The sequence below is a fragment of the Rhinoraja longicauda genome, chromosome 3 (genome assembly GCF_053455715.1).
Source record: "Rhinoraja longicauda isolate Sanriku21f chromosome 3, sRhiLon1.1, whole genome shotgun sequence".
Taxonomy (NCBI): domain Eukaryota; kingdom Metazoa; phylum Chordata; class Chondrichthyes; order Rajiformes; family Arhynchobatidae; genus Rhinoraja; species Rhinoraja longicauda.
This window is the reverse complement of record NC_135955.1, coordinates 73123847-73140734: the sequence shown is the minus strand read 5'-3', so window position 1 is coordinate 73140734 and position 16888 is coordinate 73123847. Positions and strand designations below refer to the sequence as shown.

At 39.2% G+C, this 16888-nt stretch overlaps 1 protein-coding gene across 3 annotated transcripts in view; it reads left to right on the top strand.

Moving 5' to 3' along the window:
• Positions 1-16888, top strand: part of LOC144592089 (calcium and integrin-binding protein 1-like) — a 116553-nt gene that overhangs the window by 71890 nt on the left and 27775 nt on the right. The window contains exon 2 of one of the 3 annotated variants that reach the window (XM_078396405.1): positions 4957-4991. The exons of the other annotated variants lie outside the window; for them this stretch is intronic. The gene's annotated coding sequence lies outside the window, so the exon portion shown is untranslated. The remainder of the gene's footprint in view (positions 1-4956; positions 4992-16888) is intronic. 3 annotated transcript variants of the gene reach the window in all.

Here is a 16888-nt window from a genome sequence, read left to right as displayed (position 1 = left end):
TCACGCTACTCCATTTAGAATACACGTGCTGATTTACATCATTGAAGAATTGTACCAACTGACTACACGACATCATAATCACCATTCCTCACTTTCAATACTGAATGCCGTGACCAACACAAGTCGAAAGAACTGGTTAATGTAGGAAATGCTGCGGGAAAGCTGAATGATTCTTTGTCTAGAAGCCTTTTTGAGTTGACTGGGTGGAGAGTTTTGATTAGACATATTTGGGTGCCACATCAAGGCTCGAGCTTGCCTCATGTAATTGTGTAAAAGCAACTAAAGGCGAAAATATATATTCGAAGCCGAACGGTGACATCACAAGAGTTTGCAACCTAGCAACAGAGTTTTTATGTACACAAAGAGTTTTGAATTTAAAACCATATTCCAGAGCTGATTATTAACTGTCAAGTGAGATTGATAGTTTGATTGTAAATATACTCATCTAAGACAACTGACATTCCCTTCATTTTCTGCACGTTGGGTGATCTGTAACTCCCAGGAGCTGATAGTCTTTGGTTTCAACCGATGAATAACTCGTGTCTGGAAGGCTGAAGAGATGGCAGAGAACGGCCTCAAATCAAGATTTTTCGATATTCTTAAACCAAGCTCATGGAATCTGCAAAACCTATCATTCCCCTGGCGCATTTCAAGTGATCGATTATCAAAGGTGCAGTTGAAAGAGTATCAGGTAACCTGTTATCCCAGTAAGACCCTCCCATAGTTCATAACCTCCGCATGCTGCTGCAAGTCCTCAAAGGATCTGTACCGACCGGCACAAATGTTAAGGATAGTGGATGGTATAAGCATGGGGAGCTTTTTATCTTTTACAAGGTCATTCTAAAACATATGCCATTGGAAAAAGTTTAGAGGAAAAGGGTTGACAATATTTAGGGGGAAAGCATTTGCAAATCGTATAGAACAAGATTAGAAATGTAAAAAGTTTGAGAAAATGTTTGTAGAAACCAGCAAGCAAAGTTTGAGCACTCTTCAAAACACCATATTTCCACTGGAAGCAGATGACTCAGGTAGCAATTGTTGCAAATCCATGTCTGCAACCTAAAGTTCAAATGTTGAGTGCAAGCAGAATTTCCCAGAGGCATCAGGTGAGTGGTGGTGCACCAAAACAAATCAATACCATAGAGTGTGTAGCGGCAAATCATTAAAGATTCAAAGGGACCACAACAATACAAAAAAATCAAAAAATACTGAAAACAGATCAGGCAGCATCTACAGAGAGAGAAAAGCAGAGGTAATGTTTCAACATGATGACCATCAAAACTAAGGTTAGTTATATGCACATGAATGCAAGAGGCTGCAGGGAGTGGTGGACTCATCCCTCCATAGATAGTATCTACATGAGATGTTACCTGCAGAAGGTGGCATCTTCTTCAATGATCCTCACCATCTGGGTCATTCCCTCTTTTTGCTGCTGGCATCGGATAGGGGGTGCAAAAGCTCGAGGTCACCTCAGAGGGTTCGGGAACAGCTATCTTCCTACAACCATCAGATTATTGAACCGACCTGCATAATCATAAACCTACCTTGGAAACAGAACATTATACACCAACTCTTGCACTACCACGGACGTTTTCTGATTGTCTTTCTTCATGAATGTTTTGTTTTGCAGCCTTTTTCTTTTCACTATCATCTATAACATATGTACAATTTGTGTATTATTTATATTGGCTGTGTTGTCTAAGTATGTTATGCTGCTGCAGGAAAGATTTTCATGGTACTGTCTCACTGTACTTGTGCAGTGATAATAAACTCAATCCAGACTAAGGGTAAAATATAGAAGGAGGGAGTGGGTGAAGAGAGGAGGAGAGAACAAAAGAGAAAGTCCAGAAATGTTTACGAAAGGGAGATTAAATGAAAAAAAGGGATTAATGTTACAAGGAGAATGAAGGTGATAGTAGAGAACAGACATCTTGAGGAGATGCAAATGAAAAATAATTATTTGACGTTAAAGTATTACAGAAGGAATTCTGGAAAACTTAAAACAAACATGCTGGTTGTTGATTATTTGAACTGCTCGACTCATTGTGGAGTCGGAAGCTTATGATGACCTTCACTGGAAAAGTGTCGAAGAGGAGTCTGGATGGAAGTGAATAGAAAATGGTGACTGGAAACCTGGTGAGACACTTGTGGACTTCTGTCTACAATACAATCAGAATTCCATTCCCTATAAACCATGCACCCATTACTGTTGAGAGAGAAACTTCCCAAAGGAGTACATCTCTACTTATTTCATGGGATTCAATGGAGAAAAGAGTTTGCATTTCAGAAAACCATGATATGAATCGTTTTCTATGAACACAATCCCTCCATAATGTGAGGGTAGACTGTTTGCTGCACTTACTTTTCAGCATGGCTCCTCTTCACAGGGGAAAGTGAATACAGTGGGGAGACAATGTGTTGAACATGTCTGTTCAGTAGGTGTGATCCTGAGCTTAAAGAAAATTACACAAAGAGCTGGAGTAACTCAGTGGGTCAGGCAGCATCTCTGGAGAACACCCTGACTTTGACGTTACCTGTCACTTTGATTCTTTGTCTCACTTCCTCTTTGGGGTCTCGGTGTTCATCCTCTTACATTGTTCCATCAAAGATCAGAGTAAGCCTGAGGACTAGGACTTCAAAACCTAACTTTTCGACTTAACAATTCTAGATAATCAGCAATTCTTATTCCCTCCATATTTGTTGGGGAATTTTTGAAAAACATTCTGCATCTGCTCCTCTTCCAGAATCATCTTTCCACTTTCATCACCTTCATTACTTTTATCAATTAAGTTCTTTGCAAATACATCCTCTTGTTCTTTCCTGCTCCCCCCTCCTTCTCTGCATCTTAGAGCATGATTGGTTTCTAGTTATTCTTGGTACTGTTGAAAACTCATCACCTGAAACATTAAATCTGATACATGGTGCATTAAATGAGTTCTTGTGCTTTTAATGATTCTTTCCTCGATTTTGTTTCAGCACAATCCTGGTGATTAGCATTGTAATTGCTGAAATGGGAAAATAATTCAGGGCTACTATTTTGGAGATTTGAACGACTCTATCCCCACAGCATCTAGACCCATCGGCCAAATTGCTAATATGATGGATATTAATATTACATCAATACTTCCAATTATTTATCATTCATTCCAGACATGACAGAGATAAAATATAAAGCTACAGCAGCGGAGTAAAAGATTGAACTGTGAAAGTGTTCCCCAGAGTAAAAAGGAGCTGAGAGGGATTGTGAGACAGGTTGTTGATAAAGAGACTATGTCACCGCTGTTAGGAGCTGTGCAGTTTTTCAAGATCAGGCCATTTATTTGTGTCATCGCGCAAAAGCTTTTTCCGTTCGATTTTTTAGAATTTGAGACCTGCTCAAGTGCATTGCCTTCATATTACTGTCCTCCCGATTGGCCTGGAGAGAAATAAAGTGTGCTTGTAATCTAGGAGTGTGTCTGTAGCAAGGAGGACATGCTCTCCGCAGGGAAATCATAAGGCTGCAGCTTCACGGTTTTATAGAATGGAAGGTTTATGGGCTGAACATTGTGGCTTATTGCTCAACTTCTGATGCTTTTTAAAAACTTCAGTAAATTCCAGATTTTCGCACGCACACTGTCAAATATGTATGTCTTGGACTTACTGACAGATTTGCCAAATCTGCCAGGGAATCACCTTTCTGCAGGATCCAAGCACTCAATCCTTTGGGATGCAGGGCAAATAGGAAGGTTACTTATTAAAATGATTTAAATATTTTAATATTAATATTTTGTTTAATATTTTAAGTCATCTGTGTTTCTGGTTAGTTATTTTTCAAATGTTAAAAGATCAATGTTTATGTTTAAAATATTATTTACTTCATTTAACATGCAACAAAAAGCTTTTAATTGTACCCCTTGGTACACGCGACAATAATAAACAAAACTAATTGTTTTTAAATGATTTTGAGTATTAGAACTCAAATTTCTTCTACATTCTGCACCCTGTACCTTTCTCTTTGCTCTACCTATTCTACTTGAGTTTGACTTGATTGTATTTATGTATAGTATTGTCTGATCTGTTTGGATAGAATGCAAAGCAAAGCTTGTCAATGTACCTCTGTACACGTGACAATAATAAACCTAAACCTAAACCCAGAAATGTTAAAAATATATAAAGACGTAATTACAGCTTTTTCAGCTCATTGAAGTCCTGCGAAGTAAATAAGTTAAGCAGAGGGTTAAAAAGCAGGGCCCCAAGGACAGTAATCTCCGGATTACTCCCGGTGCCACAGGTTAGTGAGTTTAGAAATGGGGGATAGGACAGATGAATGCGTAGTTAAGGAGTTGGTGCAGATTCAGATTTTTACACCAGTGGGATCTCTTCTGGGGCAGAACTAACCTGTACAAGAGGGACGGGTTATATATGAACTGGAGGGGAACCATAATCCATGCAGAGATGTGTGAAACTCAGGAGGCTTGAAACTAGAGAATGGAGGGAGATGTGTTATGTACAGGTAGATAAGTGTTGGTCTTGGCCTCATGTTCATCATTGACATTGTGGGCTGAAGGGCCTGTTCTTGTGCTGTACCGTTCTATGTTCTATGGTCTAAGCCCTGAGGTTCTGCTGGCTGTCAAAGGTTTCCATAAGGGTTTTGTGGGTAGGATTTGCTCTGTTATGTTTTCAGGGGCCTGACCACATAACTTGGAATGCCTGGAGGACTATAATTGCCTCCGCATTTCAGGTAGAATTAGTTCATAGTTGGGGTTCAGCAAGTGGAGAGATTAAGCCTGGGGCAGTAACATCTGGGCCACTTTTGAATATTAACTCCTAATTTGCTCCATTCTCATTTGGTATAAGAGATAATATAGTGCAGACATTTTAATTTTCATCCCTGTAGAAATATGTTGTTATATTCATGCAGCTTAAAATTTTCTTTGACCTATTTACTGATTCATTCAATTCTAATTGATTTTTCAGGAGCTCACGTTTCTTGCAAAGCATGAAATTATTCGGTAAGTTTCATTTGCTTTATTAATACGGTCACAATATTGAAAACTTCATTCTTCCTTCAGGAAGAAATAGAGAAGGGCAAACAGGGTATCAGCTTGTTGGAACATAGAGCAATGATTTGATCACGATCACTGAGCTGCAGGATGCAGTTCATTGTGTGGCATGGCCAGTGGAAGATGCCAGATTAATGCCGGACATCACCGAGCTACTTCCGAGAGGAGGGAGACGTGTAGGATACTATCCCGTGTTGGCTGTGGCTCAGGATTCAATGGTGTTTTCTTTACCTGCTTTGTTAAGCAAAGGTAAAATAGGAGTAGGCATCTAAGCTTGTTCCACTTAATCTATAAACTCGTGTGTTATTTCTGCTGCCCAAAGGAAGTGGAACACAGAGAAAGAAGGAAAGCTAGTTAGATACATAATGTGGGAGAGGATTATGTCTGATGTCATTTCGGCATACTTGCCAGAAATGCATCCCATCTGAATAGCACCAAACATGATGCACTGTTCTGCAGTTCATTGCAGTCTGCCTCTGAAGTTCATTCCATTGCATCATTGGACAATTTCAGGGGCAGATCTCAATGTGCCAACATGACTACACATCCCACAAAGTGCTAGCGACCAGCACTAATCTTCAAGAAAAATGGAGAAGAATATTTGGATTTAAAAACCTGGCCAGAGATTCTCCGAATTCCAATCTTGCAGTCAATCAGTAATAGATTATTTTATTTCACTCTAATGATGTCACGCAATATGTACGATGGACGAGCCACGATGGCAGTTTGGATACTTGTTTGCCCTGATGCTCTATACATTCAATCAGTGGTCAGAATAAAATCTCCGAACAGTTTGAGACACCCATGCAAAGCAGTGTTCGTGTTCAAAGGAGAACTCAGATTATTTAGATTTGCTTTAAAACAACATCATAGCAAAAAGGATGTGTAGAATTAATCTCACTGCTTGTGCATTCCACTGCTTAGCAAGCTAGTCTTTAATCTGTATGTTAAAATAATATTGTATTCTTGCTTTTGAAGAGGGCTACTGATAATGCTGATTTTGTCATTAAAATCACCAATTTAAAAAGGAAAATATCTGATTCTTACAAAATCATAGAATATCCACTGATAACACATATTTCTACCTAATCAATTGACTCTAGTCACATCATAAATATAAAATATAAATATAAAATAATTGCTTGGTATTTTCCTTTTAACCCATTCCTTTTAACCTATTCGTTCACCCGTTCTCATGAACATCACTAATTTCCTTACCATCCACCCACATCAGTGACAATTTACTATAGGTAATTATCCTACAACCAGAATGCCCCTGGAATATAGAAGGAAGCTGGATCAGCCTGAGGGAAGTGCATATGTTTACAGTGAGAACACACAAACTCAACATTTTGACAGAATGGGAGATCGAAATTAAATCGGAAATGCCAGAAAGCAGAACTACCTGCTGTCCGATAGTGATGATCTTTCAAAGTTTTCTAGATTCTAGAACAGCCCCAGCAGATTGGAAGGCAGTACGTGTAAAAACATTGTTCGAGAAAACAAAAAAGGAAAGGAAATAGAGGAACACTAGGCAGCTTTGCTGACATTATTATTTGCAAATGCAACGGGGCATTTAGAATATCATGAAATTAGCCAGAGAACAATTGGATAGATCATTTTTGATAAATTGAAGTTTTTTTTTGTGAATGCAATTAACAGGGTAGTAGGTAAGAGGAATGTAGTATACAATAACTGATTATTAAAATGCATTTTAATTATGTACAACACAGAAAGTTGTTACTAAGAATAAGGGCTTAAAGGTTGGGAGTAATATATTAACAGGGATTAGTGATTGTTTAATGAAATAATAGGACTAATCGTGCATTTTTGGAGGTTGATAGATGGGTGCCAGTGGGGTCCATAAGGTTCAGGAACTGGGACCTCAGCTTTTTACAACCATATTCATGATGACTAAAATACGAAGTGTAACATATTCACATGTGCTGATAAGGATAGGTGCATTTGCATTGAGATATAGACAACTTGAGTGATGTGAAAGAAGGTAGAACATATTTTATAAGGTACAAAAATACAACATGATTTATTGGTAGGAAAAATAGGAGGGTCATTTTTAAATGATGAGAAACTAATAATTAACTCTTAGATTGATCTTGGTGTGTTCATTCATGAAATCCAGAAAAGGTACAGCAAGTAATTCCAAAGTAATGGTATATTGCCAAGGGATTGGAGTACAATACAGGAAAGTCTTGCTGCAATTATATAGGGTCTAAGTGAAACCTCAATGGAATATTATGTGGAATTTTTGTCTCAGTTTCTAAGGAGACTAAGAGCACAAAGATGCAATAGATTCTAGCAATGAAATTCCTATCCTTTGAGGAGAGATGGGGTAACATAAGCCTTGACTGACTGGAGTTTAGAAGAATAAGAGGTGATTCCATTTAAACATAAGAACCTGAGGGGTTGATAATGTAGATGCTGAAGTGCTGTTTTTCCGAATATTTTCACCTAGAAATAGGGGTAACAGTTTCGGGATTTGATGTCAGCCTTTTGGAATTGAAATGAGGACACATTTCTTTACTCAGAGAGTCGTTAATGTTTGGAGTTTTCTGCCCCAGTGTCATTATGGTTGGAAAGGACTTTAATTGTAGAATCAGTCTTAATGAATGCAGATGAAAGAGGAAATTATAGAATGTGTGATCAATTATGCCACTGCATAATTACTTAGACAATTGTGCTGCTTTACTATTAGTTTTACCGGGCAGAGCATCTTCATATCTCTGCAACATTATGAAGAGTGATAAGCCGTCTGCATTTATGCCAATTGTAATGCTGCCAATACAGTGGATTAATGATTCTAGTTATTTGACAATGCTTGATTCATTCTTCAAGAACTAATTACTTAAAAAGCATTTGCTAGGTGTTTATCATATTTTTTTCTGAAGGTTAGAAAGGCTGACAGGTAAAATTGTTTTGAAACTTCTAAATTGATGGTTTAAACATTGATGGATTAATTGATTAAAAAAAAGTCATTTCTTTATTTTATGATCCATGCTTTTGTAAAGGTCACAATAGTGGTATATTCCTGGCTCTAATGTATTAGAGTCACACAACCCGTACACATCCAACAGAACTGGTAGTGATTACAGATTTTTATCTCCATAGATGTTGTCTCATGTGCTGAGTGCTTCAATAATTAATTTTTTCATTATCTGAGGTAGTTGGATTTTGATCATACTTTATCTTTAGACGTTACTAGACCAAGTTGGGCTCAAACCTCTCCTGCATTGGTGCAGCACCCTCTCCTCCCCCCTCCCCCCTTCCCTTCCCCTCTCCTCCCCTCCCCCTCCTCCCCCTTCCCCCCTCCCCCCTCCATCCCTCCCTCTCCCCCTCCCATCCCTCCCTCTCCCCCTCCCTCTCCCCCTCCCTCTCCCTCCCTCTCCCTCCCTCCCCTCCCCCTCCACTCCCTCCACCCCCTTCCTCCCACTCCATCGCCTGCAACCCACCCTTATCCTCCCTCCCTCCCCCTCCCTCCCTAGGAGATAGATTTAAACTTTAAAATGTGAATAACTTAAAAAATATAACACTGATTTCAATGAAACTTCTTCCATTAGCGCCAAAGGGACGAGAGTGAGTAAGGTGGGCCTAAAATTGTCGCGCTATCGTGTACCGTTTTGGTTGTAGTTCAGGAACAAACAAATAAACAAACGAGAGTTTTAGTATACAAATGCTGGTCAGAGCATTGTTGACTTGTATGGGTAATACTGATATACCCCAAAAATAGTTTATGTTTGTTATAAACCAAACACACTAAACATGCCTGATGTAAATAACGTACAGCAAAGGAAAAGAAAAAACAATACTTGTACAATAGATCACCACCAAAAAGCCAGTTTCTAAGGACATAGATCCTTAGATTGTTTTATAGATATTGTTTTATCTGATTCCAACATCCAGCTACAACTTCCCTTTTAGATTTATTGCATTGCGATAAATTCCCATTAATATGAAGTCTGAATGCTAATCTTTTTAAAGAGACATACCCACTATAATTAGTGAATGATGACAAGTAATCAAAATCAGTTCTGAACGTTCATAATTAAATGTTTCAGGCAGACAGGAATAACTAAGACATCTGGGCTTTTTGAACAGTGAACTCCTTTAGCATTTGAGTAATTGATGGGAGATTATGTGTGCTGTTTCTGATTTTGAATATTTTCTATCAATCCTTTGGGGTGAATTATCAGTACCATAGCTGTTAATTTTCCATCTCAGTTCCATTTTCTTCCCTATCTTCCACATGCCTTAAACTTTTACAGAGTGACCATATGCTCACTCTTAGTGGGTTAACTGGCTTGTACAATGGCAGACTAGGTACCAAACTAACAGAGTTGTTTAGGAAGTTGGTCTGGCTGGTGCAGCATTTTTGTCTCGTACTTCGTTCATGCATTTATGTCCTGATTTGGTATATTTCATCAAAGTCTTATCCAACAGGATTCCTTTCATGTGACGAGAAGTAGGAAATCATCCTCTTCTAATGCATTAAGTATATACTGCCTATAATGCCAACGCCTGCTGAGAGCTGCCGAGAAATAATGAAGTTTTGCAAAAAACAGTTAAAAGAAATGCAATGGTATTTTCCATTCTGGTCTATGTACTAAAATGGGACTGCAGCAATCAGAGATGTTGAATGCCTTTGATGTGACAGTGTAGATCCTTTCATTTTCATCTCATTTCCAAACCTTGTGCAAAGTGTTGCTCGATTATCCGTGAGCAATCAGCAAAAGGTGTTGCTTTCTCCCAAAACCACTAATTTTTAACTGGAGTGGTAGACTGCATGTTGGATTATCCATGGCCTTATGAGCTGTGTGACCTTTTCTTTCAGGGATTGGATGGCAAATACTATGCTCTAAAATTAGATTTTTATATGTTCAGAAACTGAACTTGATGTGGACAGATATTTTCCACAAAACCCTTAAGAGGGGCAGGTGCAAATATTGAGACTAGTTAGTGTTTAGTTCTGGAATCAATTATTTGCTGATACATTTTGACATTAATAATGATGAACAGGGCAAAGCCAGGAGAAAGGAATGGACGAGAAGTTAGAAAAGGGCGTGTTAGAAGTCATCCACCACCTGATAAGAAAATAAAACCAAAGAAGAGGCGAACTACCAGTTCAATAGTAGTTGACAATTCGACTCTACAATGCGAGGAAGCACAACAGAAGATCGAGGAACAAATGAATCAAGAAATCGAGGTAATACATGTGACAACAAAAGACAGGCAGAATATATATTTGTTGTAAAACTAATCAATGCTTCAAAATGTTAACAAAGGAACATACTTGACTTTCTCAATTGTTTATAATTCCTTCCAGACTTTGGCATCCCAGCTTACTCGTTCAAAACTTGAAGGCATTTTTGTGCAATTGGCAAAGAGAAATCCAGGATTGATCATAGACCTGCTACAAGATGCTCCCTCCAACTACTGCCCCGATGGACGGTACACAGTGATCCCCAGCTGGTGTGTTTGTGGCTACTGTAGGGAGATGCCGACAGATTTAGAGAAAGTGTGCTGTGGAAAGATGGAGCAACATTGCATAAGTACATGCTGTGCTATGGCAAACTTGTGTTTGAATGAAGCAGTGTTGCATCTTATGCTGATTTATCGCAATGAGTTGTTTGGCCTGCATTCTCTGCCAGCTGAAAACTACAAGCGTGAACTGAGGCATGCAGCGTACCGGCAGTTCATTATGTGGCAGCATGGTTGTTTGGGAGCCACTAACAAACGCATCATTCCCAGTTGCTGTATTTGGGCAATCAGAACTGCCTTTTCTGATCCCAATGGTGAATATTCTGGGTTTCAACCTTCCCGACTCTCCTAAATAGCCTTTGCCCTTTTGTCAAAAATAATGTGATGTTGACTTGATGTGAGTTGCTTTTCCTTTTGTAATATAATCCAGAGATTTTGCAGAATTATGGAAAACAGGCGTGAGTGGCTATAGTTGGAATCACTTGTTTGCTGATAAATTCAGTTTCCTAAGATCGGGATTGGATAGTCTCAAATAACAGCCTTACTCACTTTCTATTATCACATTTATGGTCTATGCAATAATCTAAATAAAAAGAAAAAAACTGCTGATTTAAACTGAGTTTTGAAATGTTAACTATTGAATGTATTAAATTTAATAATGGATTAACCTGCAGTACTAAAGAGGAATTTGATTTACTTTTAATATATGTATCATCTGACTATTTCAACTTTTCTAATTATTTAGTACACTGAAGGTAAACAGCTCCCCCTGCTGTTGTGTGAGACTTCCTAAAGCTGAAGTTTGGAGATTTTATGAAGATGGCATTGACATTTTATAAGTGTGGGTCACTGACATCGACATTTTATTAGTGTGGGTGTAGAATAATACATCGATTGATCAGTGTAACTCAACTATCAGAGTCTAGTGATATAATAGACCTGTCCACTGTGATGTCAATGCATCTAGCATATACTTTTACCTGCCACAGACACCACAGGAGATAATGGAGATAGTCTTTTTTTAAAATGTTGCAATAGCAGTTTATTTTCTTTGATAGTGATAAATAAGCTCCCACGATTGAATCATAAGATTCGATCCAAAGAGTTAAGGATAAGAGTTGCAATTTGATGCATTTATTATTTAATATGAAATACATTGGTGCTGCATCATTACAAATATCCAATGAAAGTTATGCCTCACAGCAAATGGTACAACATGCACATTGTACATAGAGAGCTAAATAACTCTCTGCTTAATTAATTCGCCGCTTTGGATTACGAATTTAGATATCATTATTATGCCAGAATTTTTTATTTAAACATGTCCATATTTTATATTTTGACAATATTTTAATTTTTTTTAAATTTTCATTAATTATTTACAATAAATAAACCTGCATAAAGTATGTTGTGATTCAAGTCTGAAGATTGAAACAAGATATCAGAAGAATTTGTGGAACAAAAAGGCCATTATGTCTTTGCCAGCTGGCTCCTTAAGTGCAAGCAGCTTCTAATGGTCGGTGTCTAATCAGTGATAGAATATTACAGTGATTACAGTGCGAGTCAGGGATGGGTGAGGGTACAACATCTCAGCAGCTGACACAGACATTATGGCATAAATTGAGCAGGAGTTTCAGAAGTGTAACAATGATGCTTTCCCCCTTCACACCTGAGCTCTCTTGACGAAATGTGTAGGAAGGAACTGCAGATGCTGTTAAGCCGAAGATAAACACAAAAAGCTGAACTAACTCAGCGGGACAGGCAACATCTCTGGAGAGAAGGGATAGGTGACCCTTCTTCAGAAGGCTCTCGACCCAAAACGTCACCCATTCCTTCTCTCCACGGATGCTGCCTGTCCCACTGAATTACTCCAGCTTCTTGTGACTATCTTCTGCACTCTCTTGACCATTGACTTGAACTTAAAAGGGAATTGGCTGAGTGTAAAACAAGGTGGCAGCTCACCTTTGGGCAATTTGCACTGCTGTCCAAGACATACTTACACTCCAAAAAGACATTTAATATCCCTACAAAAATTTATTATTGAACTAAGCAAATACTTTTCAGAGAAAAGAGCACTGTTACCCAACAGAAGTTACATTATTGAACTAATAACGGTGAGTTGAGTGAAGTTGATGGCGTAACAAAGAAACAAAATACGTAAGTACCAACAGTGAAAACAGTCTGTAGATGATTATGCCTGGATTATACATGAATTTTCAAACTATATTTTGCTGCAGATTGTTAAATTTTGCACAAGGATCTTGCCATAAATGAGCTGATTTAATTTGTCTGGCGAAGATTTTACTGATCAGGGAGTGGGATGAAGGGTCAGCAAATGACGATGGCGAGGCAATATTGTGGTAGCCGGTGACAGAATGAAACCTGAACAGTTCCAGCGGTGTTTCCTCAGTGAAATGTTATTAATTGACCATTTACCTGCAGGATGTGAAGGGAAATCTTGCTGCTTTAAGGCCTCCCACTGATGCAGGTAAGTGGAGGTCACTGCCCCAGGGTCATTTCTCGAAGCCTTTTACATTTGTGGTGCAGGGGGGGTCTGGTGTAAAGAGGCCTGTGATGTTGTTGCAACATTTGGAAGGGACAACAACAAAATTTCTGAAGCACATCAACCAGCTAAGGCCTACGGGTCAGCAGTTTAAAACACAACCATTTCATCACTAAGGGTTATGGGGAGAAGGCAGGAGAATGGGGTTACGAAGGAGAGATAGATCAGCCATGATTGAATGGCGGAGTAGACTTGATGGACCAAATGGCCTAATTCTGCTCCTATCACTTATGATCCTATGGCCTTATGACCACTGTTGTTCAGCGGAAGGAAATTGGCTGACCATATTCCATCTAGCCATGTGTGACTCTAGACCCAGAGTAATATTGTTGACCCTTAGTTCACAAGCAACTCAGTTGTATCAAACCACAAGAAAAAGTATGATAGCAAGAATAAAACCAGTGCAATAACCACCATCAATACAAGCATCAAATCCAGATGTGACATTCAGCCTGGTCAATAATGTAAAGAAGACTTGCAGACAGTTGGGGACTGGTGTTTAAATTGTGTGAACTGCTATATGGTTCATTAAAGCAACAGGCTGACATGGTCTTATGTATAATCAAACTTTTCAAGAAATTTCCCAGTTCCCTCATCCACTGTGTTCGTGGGTTTGTCACGTTCCGGGGGTAGGTCAGATCTTCCATGGGTTGATTCAATGGTATTCATTGGGATGGAATAGATCTGAGAGACTCCCTAAGGTTCAATGATCTTAGATTAAATGTGAACATCACTTATCTCAGTCCATCAGCTAATGAATGAATATTCCATGTAGAACATCTCTTAGAAATAGGTTTGAGAATAACAAGGACACAAAACATACTCGGGATGGGGCCTTCAGCTCTGACTAAATTGAAGTCTATGTGCCGTTTTGTTACTGGGGATAATCCCACTTCAAGAGGCAAGAGTGTTTGATTGTTATATATACCTGCAACAGAACAATGAAATTCTTACCTGCTGCAGGTTCACAGGCCTATTAACACAAAAACACATTAATTGTACCATAATAATACAATAAATTAATAATAATACCAGGTAATCAGCCCATAATAATGCAAAATCAAAGTCCATACTGCAACCAAAGCAAAGTCCACAATATATGAGGCAGGGTTGTGGTTAACATTTTGTTTTGCAGTGTTCGAGAATCTGATGGTTGCTAGGAAGAACCCGTTCTTGAACCTCGTCGTCACAGTTTTCAGGCTCCTGTACTTCCTTCCTGATGGTAGAAGTGAGGTGAGAGCAAGGTGTGGGTCTTTGACAACATTCACTGCCTTTTTGAAGCAGTGACACCCGTAGATGCCTTTGACAATGTGGAGGTCACTACCTGTGATGGACTGGGCAATGTCTACCACTTTCTGCAGTCTCTTTCATTCCTGACTGTTGGGGTTACTGAACCCCAGGGTGTGATGCAACCTTTACCACACATTGATATTCAGCAACATACCAAATTTAAATTTTCTAAGTAGAGGCTTTGATTACTTTTTTTGTGATTGCATTAATAAGCTAGGCTCAGGACAGATCTTCAGAGATATATGCAGGCCCAGGAACCTAAGGCTGTTTGACTCTCTCTACCACTGTTCCATTGATGACGATATATTCATGGATCCTCAGCTTTCCCCTCTTGAAGTCAATAATCAACTTCTTGGTCTTGCTAATGTTGAGTGCAAGTGTTCTGGCATAATTCGATCACAATGTACAGCACATATATTTAAATCACTCCCAGCATTCTACCGTGGCAGATCTATCTGTCAGTGTGACACGACTGATAGAGTTGGCCACTCCACTTTCTTTGTGGAGATGACGTCGCTTGTTCAGAAGAAGGACACCTAGTGGAGTGGCTCTACCAACATATGTAAATGCAATCGATTCAGAGTAGCTGGAAAAACTGCAAAAACACTGCAGAGCAGAACATTCTAAGCTGGATATCCAGAAGGCATTTTGGACCATAAGCAACAGCAGAAATGTATTATTCCACGATTCTTACATTTTTAGCCCAACATATCCTTCCTCTAACAACACTGCCAGGTTATGTTAATGGGGGGGGGGGGGGGGGGACGGACGGACGGGGGACGGGGGGGGGGGGGGGACAGAAGGTCAGAAATGCATCTTATAAAACATGGATGTTCATGAGACATGAGAAGGAAGCTATTGTAAGGAGATTCTTTCAATGACCATGGTCTCAGCTCCATTGCTGTACACGGCATCCATAATTGCAAATTCATTGATGGTGACCACTTGGTCCTCTATGAGGCAAACCACACCTGTCCTCTGTCAGTCGGAACCTACTGTTTCTATTTCCAATCACCTTATCATGCAAGGTAGACAGCCTCGCGGGAGTGAGTTTCATTATTTTGGACGATGTGTCTGAACAGGTTGTGGGATAGTTGTGTGATGTAAGTGCAAACATGCAGCAATGCTAATCCTGTGAAAGTATGTCAAACATTATACTAGCTAGGTATTAAACTTAGTCGATTATTGAAAAGTGAATGAAAGTCATATGATGCACAAAGCAGTACATAGGACGTGATGCAATCCATGGGATTTGGGATTTGAAGATGCAGACTCCAATCTTACTTCCTTGTGAATAATTTTGCCCAAGGACCCTAAGAAGAGACTCTGGATTGAGCTCTCCACTGACGACTCTTTTCAAGTGTGCTTTCAAGTACACATCTGCTGGATCTCCTTGCTCAAAGCAGATACAAGGCTTTTGCCATCTCCTCCACAAAAGCTTGTGTTTTAGCATCAGAAAACAGTGATACCATGAGTCTTTTGTCAATCAGCTGTAGGATAATTTCCACTCCTTCTTGCATGCACAATGTGCCTCAACTTTAAAAGGCTCAGGCTAATATTTAAATGTAAATGTTGCAGGTAAATTTTAACTGCTGCTCCTTGTTATTCTCCAAATTGGGCCTCCAGCTGAGACCCCCAGCTAATCAAGAGAATGATCTGCACTGACTGGAAGTTTGAATCAATGTAATTAAGAGGCAGTGTGAAGTTAGTGTCCTTAGTGCACCAGAGCAAATTAACTGACAGATCTATCCAATGTAACCTAATTACTTTGACTCAAAGAAGCATTTTCACAAATTTAAAAATCAAGGCAAGAATTTTTAAATGTTCTCCTTTCTAATTTGAGAATTATGTTTAGTTCTTATTTATGAACTTAATTCCAAAATGGGATGATTTTAATCTCATCTATTTACGTGTGCAAGAAGATAACTTTGGCATATAAACTTTGACATATAATTATTTCCTCTGCAATGCTTTGCTGTAAAGTCTGGCAGCCTCCCTCAATCCCACAACAGTCAATTGAGTAGCAAGGAACTACAAATGCTGGTTTTACCAAAGAAAGCGCAAAATGCTGGAGTAACTCAACGGGTCAGGCAACTTCCCTGGAGAACATGGATAGGTGATGTTTGGGGTGAGGACCCTTCTCCAGATGACTGTCTTCTTGCTCTTAAACAAGAGGCTGCCAGTCCACTCTGTCCCTGATTTTAACAATGTCGAGCACTGGGCTTTACTGCTGTCCCCTTGATCAAAGCCTGGGGATAGCTTTGAGACCCAGTGGCACAACAGTAGAGTTGCCTTACAGAAGAAGGGACCTGGATTCGATCCTGATTCAAATTCTGCTCCGAGGAAAACACAAGTGACTTCTGGTTTAGCCAAGAGATGCTCTACATCTTTGTAATGCAGCTTACAGAGTTGAAGGGTAGGCTTCCTCGACTCTTCATATTTTAGCGAAATAACCAATAGATTTAAATTGGAAAATAAGATGTAGACAATGGCTTGGTGA